Below are 6,999 nucleotides of genomic sequence, written 5' to 3'. Positions count from 1 at the left end.
CCGATTGGGGCGAGTTCTCCATCCAGTGGCAGCACCCTTAATTGAATGTACCTGTTCCAGTTGGGTGTCCCGAGCCTGTGCTTTCTGAGGTTACAGAGGACCCAGTCCGGAGCGGGGTGAGCATGTTGGGCCGATGCACGGGGTGACGGGCTCTGAGGATCCCCAGAGGAGCGGGGACAAGTCCTTTGTAAGTTCCACCTGCTCACTAAGTGTCCCAGGTCCTGCTGCGGCCAGCGCTCGGGCTGCTTGGGGCCCCGTGTGCCGCTTCTAGGACACAGCGGTTCGCTTGCCGCGCCGAGTCGACCCGGCGTCAGAGCACCTGTCTTGCTTTGCAGGTGGGTCATGCTGCCTGCAAGCGTCGCCACCTGCTGTTATGACTGCCAGGTCTGGTTGCTCCTCTATGTAGAAACATCCCAAACCAGAAGGTTTATGGACACGCGTGTATTGGAAGAATGTTTTTGCATGAACCACTGCCCAAGTAGAGTGGGGAATTAAACTGCCCCAGCCTGGGCTTGGCTCCTGCGCAGCGTAGGTGGGGGTCTGCGGAGGGGCAAGGGGCCATTAGGGAAAGAGCAGGGTCCAGGGATGGGGGTGGTGGACAGTGCACCCCATGATTCCATAGCGTTGGGACCCCCTTGCTGAACCTGGTGTCCTCCATCACCTGACTGCTCCGTGAAGGCTGGACCAGGACTTTGTGTCCCTAGGGCACCCCAGCACCCTCTCTTCCCAGGCCTTCTAGGGCACCCCAACACCCGCTTTTCCCAGGCCTTCATGAGGTCTCAGAGCAGGAGGAGCCGGGGTCCGTGGCCCTGGCCCATGCTATGCGCAGGCTTTGGGGAAACTGAGGCACAGGACCTTTCCCCCCGGGGACTTCCGACTCTGGATGGGGAGATTGTTTTTACACATAGCAGATGGAGAGGGTTTTGACATTCTGAGTTGCTAAAGGGGACCCAGAGTTCAAGTAATTAATACTTTCTAAACCAAACAGGTCTGTCTGGCTACACAGTGGGGTTGTGGCAGCCGACAGGGCAGAGAGCCTGCAGTTGGGGATGAACGGCCGGGATTTGAGCACCCGGGCGCCTGGCTTGCTGTGGGCCCCGGGAAAGCTGTTCATCGCTCGAGAAAAGCGCGCCCCCCTGTTACCCTTTCCTTCATTTTTAACCCGCAGTTTCTGCAGAGCACTGATTTACAGAGAACCTGCGTGGACATACATCACTCTTAAAATCTGATTCTAAAACAGGAGGGAGAAGAGCTTGTAGTCACAAAGACATTCTGTAATGAGGATAGCAAACCCGTCAGAAAACAAACACGAACCAAGCAAAACCCGGCGAGCTGTCCTCCAGGGAGGCGCCCGAGCAGGCGGCCGGCGAAATCTCTGATCCGTGGAGTCAGGCCTGGGAGGGAGCCCCACCCGGGTCTCCGCAGACTGGCTTCCTCTGGCAGAAGTGGGCCTGGAACCTTGGCCGGGTCCTCCCTCCCATGGCTGCGGTTTCGCAAAACCCACGAGCTTGGGAAGGTTCTTGGGGAGGGGGTGGGGAGGGAGTTCCCCTCCCCCCTCACATTGTTGCTTTGCTTCCACTTAAAAGGCAAAGTTTATTGCTGACTCACCAGGATCTTCATTGACTCAGGTGTAAAAACCTCTGGACATCAAACGGAAGACAATTGTTCCATTCCAGGGCATCATAAAGGTCCCCAAACTTCCCCCAATAAACCCTATTAAGAATCCACATGGTGAAGAGATTCACGTCCCCGCACCCAGAGGTCCCCCACTTTGGTTCCGGCTAGATCCATGATCTTCCACACATATTTTCTGAATATGGAGTGAGGTAGGGGTCAGTTTCTTGTCTCCGTTCGGACATGTAGTTGTTCTAGCTACAGTTGCTAAAAACATGTTCTTTCCACACTGGTTGAAGCTTAATTGGCCACACACATATGTCTATCCCATTCTTTCCCCCAGGGCTTTGTAGTGTATCTATTAAACAGACAGACAGACAGACAGACCCCAGTCCCTTCTTGCCTGTCTATTCTTGACTTTTCATTCTGTCCCATTGATCTATTTTCCTATCCTTATGCCAGTATTTCCATTTCACTTCCCGTAGCTTTATGATAATTCTTGAATTTAAAGGGCTTAAGCTCTCCAAATTTGTTTCTTTGTAACAAAAACTTTTATAGCACTTCTAGATTTTTGCGGGGACATTTCCAGATAAATTTTTAGGATTGGCTTATCTGATTTTTCAAAAACACCTACTGCAATTTGGGGGGGATTTTCTGGGACGCACCGCAAAGATGATATTGCATCTTCTAGTCCATGAACATGGGACACTTTTCAATTTATTTCGGTTGCATTTAATTTCTCAGCAGGGTTCCATAGTTTTCAATGTAGAGTCATCACATAGTTTTAGTTAGATTCGTTCCTGGCCATCTGATATTCTTTTGATGTTGTTACAAAAGTATTTAGTTTTGTACTTTTACTTTGTTCCTGGCCATCTGATATTCTTTTGATGTTGTTACAAAAGTATTTAGTTTTGTACTTTCACTTTCCAGTTGTTACCAGTACACAGAAAAAGAACTAATTTTTGTATGTTGGCCTTGTTTGCTGTGACTTTTATAACGTCACTTATTAGTCCTACCGCTTTTTGGGTTTTCTACAGAAATATTTACATTATTTGTGATTTAGAAGAGTTGTACTTCTTGGTCAGTTTGCATGCCTTTCACCTCATATTCTTGTGTTAGATGAGTTGTTAGGAACTCTGGTAAATGTTGAATGGAGGCCTGGCCGGTGTGGTTCAGTTGGTTGAGCGTCATCCTGTGCATCAAAGGGTTGGTTTGATTTCCAGTCAGGGCACGCGTCCAGGGTGCAGCTCGATCCCCAGTAGGGGCGTGCAGGAGGCAGCTGATCAATGTTTCTCTCTTATCGATGATTCTTTCTTGATCCCTCTCCCTTCCTCTCTCTCTCAAATCAACAAAAAATATTTTTAAAAAATGCTGAATGGAGAGCGTGAGAGTGGATATCATTGCCCCTTTCTTAAGGAGAAAGAGTTTAATATGATATTAGCTGTTGGCTTTTGTAGAGGTGAGGGTGTTCCTTTGCATCTCCATTTTTCTGACAGTTACTATTGTGAGATCACATGGGATTTTATCAAATGCTCATTGTACAGCTACTGAAACCCACGTATAGTCATCTCTCTTATATCCCGTGAATGTGGTGTGTATTTTGGTTTTCAAACAGTAAACCAACCTTGCATTTCTTAGATAAACACTACTTGGTCATTATGTAATATACTTTTTGTAATTTATTGGATTCATCTTCCTAATATTTTTTTAAGGATTTTTGTTAATATAGTCCTGAGGGATATAGTTGTTACTTTAAAAAAGAATATATGTTTTTATTGATTTTAGATAGAGAGGAAGGGAGAGGGAGAAACATTGATCGGCTGCCTCCTGCACACCCCCTACTGGGGATCGAGCCTGAAACCCGGGCATGTGCCCTGACCGGGAATCGAACTGGCGACCTCTTGGTGTGTGGGATGATGCTCAACCACTGAGCCACACGGCCGGGCTGAAATAGCCTTTCTAATCATCATGGTAGCAGCGAGCCAGGTAGCAGAGGTTGAGTGAGCCGACCATGAGTGCCCTGCAGAGCCCTGAAGCGTCTCCAGTTGATGGGACGTGTCACCATCTGCGGACACCGAGATGTTAAAGGGTCACAGTGGTGGCCAAGGATGGCTCTTCGGGGCCCTGCACCAGTCCCGATGTCATCAGTGTGACCTGTTACCCAGGCTCCTCCTCAGACAGGACCACACAGGGGGCTCTTTCCTCATCCTTCTCATTGCTTAGCAGTTACACCCAGACTCCGGGGATCCCTCCTTACTGTTCTGCTTCGTCATGTTGCTTAAGGATATCCTGGGAGGCAACCCGAAAAGGATGCAACAGATTACACGAAGAGACAGATTCATGACCTTGCTCTCAACGTTGTCCCCTCCGGCCCAGCGTGGTTTCCGGTGTCCCGGGCCATATCCTGGTCTTTTAGGCGCCTCCCCTACGACAAGTACTTCCCAGTTCTGTGGCAACATTTGAACGCGCTGCTTTCCCACCAAAGATCGAGACTTTATTAAAATACTTTTGCTGATCCATGCTAGACAAGAAAGCACCCCCCGCCCTGGCCAGTTTGGCTCAGTGGTTGAGCGTCAGCCTGCAAACTAGAGAGTCCCGGGTTTAGTTCCCGCCAGGGACACGTACCACAAAAAAATAAATAAAATAAAAATAAAAAAATGTATATTTTGCCCTGGCCGGTTTGGCTCAGCGGTTAGAGTGTCGGCCTGCGGTCCAGAGAGACCCGGGTTCAGTTCCCGCTAAGGGCACGTACCTCGGTTGCAGTTTGTCCCCGGCCCTGGTTGGTCATGCGGGTGGCAGCCACTCGATGTGTCCCTTTCATGTCGATGTTTCTCTCTCTCTCCCTCCCACGCTATCTGAACAAAAAATGGAAAAATGTCCTCGGATGAGGATAAAAAAAAAAAAAAAGAACTCCCTCCCCCCCCGCCAGGCGCAGCGCTCGGCCACTCGGGTGGGGACCCCGGGCTCGCTCCGAGGCTCCCACACTCTGGGACCAGCAGGGCCCCTGCTCCTCTCTAGGGGACATGCCGCTCCCTCTCCGACTCAGGCAGCGTGTCCATCCGGCATCTGTGTGCTCTGCTCTTTGAGGCCAAGTGTGGGGAATGAATGCCATTCCTCACCTACGCAGGAGAATTTCTCCTCGGGAGGAGCAGGGCCAGACAGCGCCGGGGAACATTCCTGGGGCCCGAGTGCGCGCCGGGGGCGGACAGAGACAGGAGGTGGGGTGTGTTCTCATTACAGGCGCCTGTTTTTGAAGAAAGTGGCCCATCTTAATAGTTCCAAAGGATTTCTTTTCGACAACGGATAATTAATTGCGGCTGAAACATGATGTAGAGTTGACTTCTTTGAAAGGTGTCTCTTATGAAAATGACAACTGGCATCTCTTTTCAACATGTACTTTCATTTTAGGGCAAAACTTTGAGGAACTTGAACATCATCAAGAACATAGCCAAAGAACAGTATTTTGTGAACTAAGATTGGTTTGGGGATGATTTTATGTTGTTATGCAATATATTAGTCTAAGATTGAAGAAAGAATACGTGAATTATTTTAGGATTAGAAACACCTAGTTTTGTCTTTTCCAAAGAATACTACCAAACTGAGAGTATTAAAGTGCAAGACGAAGTTGCCCTGGCTGGTTTGGCTGAGCAGTTAGAGCAGTGGCCCTTGGTCTGAAGGGTCAAGGGTTTGATTCCCAGTCAAGGGCACATCCCCGGGCTGCAGGTTCAATCCCCAGCTCTGGTCGTGTGGGAGGCAACCATCAATATCTCTCTCTCACATCGATGTTTCTCTCTCTCCCTCCCCCCTTCCACTCGCTCTAAAAATTTGTAGAAAAATATCCTTGGGTGAGGATAACACACATACACAAAAAGCACGAAGAAATCGCATAGTAGAAATCTTGCATTGTAAGCACTCATTAAACATTAATTATTTGTTGTAACTTTTAGTTTACTACACACCAGAAATCAAATATTATGTTGTGTTACTTAATTGTAATCTCCATTTCTTGTTGTTGTTACGTGCCCCTAGCAGGAACCGAACCCGGGACTCTCTGGTCTGCAGGCCAACGCTCCAACCACTGAGCCAAAACGCTCCTACCACTGGGCCAGGGCGTAATCTCCATTTTCTGGTTTTCAGAATGTGTCTATTACCTATGTGTGAGTGTTATAAGAAATACATCAGCACAGTGGCCCTGGAATCCGGTCCTGTCTGTGACATGTGCCGCTGTTCCTTCTGTCCTTTCCTTACGAATTTCTCGTTTCCTGTTCTTTACAGAGTCTCGTCCATTTCCGGCTCCTATTGCAGACACCGACCCTTCAGAAAAGTGAGACAGGAAAAGCATGATCATCACAGCTCACATCCCAGGAGCCCTCGCTCTGCGCCGGGAGTGACCGGGTAATGTGTCCTCACTTCCTTCCCACTCCCTGGAGCCCAGCGCGCTCCCGCAGGCGCCGATGGAGGGGCAGCGGGGTCTCCAGGCCCGGCGCCCCCAGACTGCAGAGGTGAGCGCCGGAACCAGGCCGGGGGGAGGGAAACACCAGGTCGGTTTCGTGCTGGACAAGCAAACGCTGGGGCATGGCTGCTCGCCACCGCGGTGGCCTGGATGGGGGGTGTTGCCCTAGACTGTCACCGGCCTCCCGCAGCTCGGCGTCCTCAGACCGCCGTCCACGCTCACAGCCAGTGCTGAGCGGTGAGCTCAGGTGGCCGCCAGGCTCCCGAGTCCGTGGGCTTCCAGCGGGTCTCCCCTGGGTGGTTACAGGACGAGACCCTGACGATGAGCGTGGGCCCTCTCCGCAAGCGTGACGACACTAAAATGCAGTTGTTGGGTTCGTTTGGATGAAGGTCATTCTATGTCATTCTAAGCAGCACAGGTCTTTAGAGTATCACAGTGTAGGTTTCCAGCCGACGGCGCCTGCCTCAACTCCTCGAATTTCATGCATGTCTGAGTTTAAAGTGCTCGGAGAAGAGACCACTGTCCACTTCACCCCTTCAGCGTGGCAGAACGATGCCACGAGTAACCCTGTGGAAACGACGCCCAGTGGGTGACACTGAGCTCCCCAGGAAGGCTGTCGCCATCCTGAGGCTGCGAGGAGACCGTACTTCCTGAGTTGTTTCCCAGTGTCCTGTTGGTGAAGCCACAGGGGTTTGGCTAGTGGTTTCAATACGTGCTCCTGGCCAAGGTGGTCAGCACCGCAGGGCAACCAGGTGTCCCAGGGGTGGTGGCTGAGTTCCCTTCTTTTCCCTCGCTGTCCCCTCATCGTCCTCTCTGGCTCACGGGACATTGGGAGAGCGTAGAGTTCTCCTCCTGGCACGAACCTGGTGACACTTCGCCCATGTTATGGTGACGATGGGATTTTCAGAGAGAAGGACGTGGGTTAGAGTCCT

This window comes from Molossus molossus, unplaced genomic scaffold (genome assembly GCF_014108415.1).
Source record: "Molossus molossus isolate mMolMol1 unplaced genomic scaffold, mMolMol1.p scaffold_m16_p_8, whole genome shotgun sequence".
Classification (NCBI taxonomy): Eukaryota; Metazoa; Chordata; class Mammalia; order Chiroptera; family Molossidae; genus Molossus; species Molossus molossus.
This window is presented reverse-complemented; position numbering follows the sequence as displayed.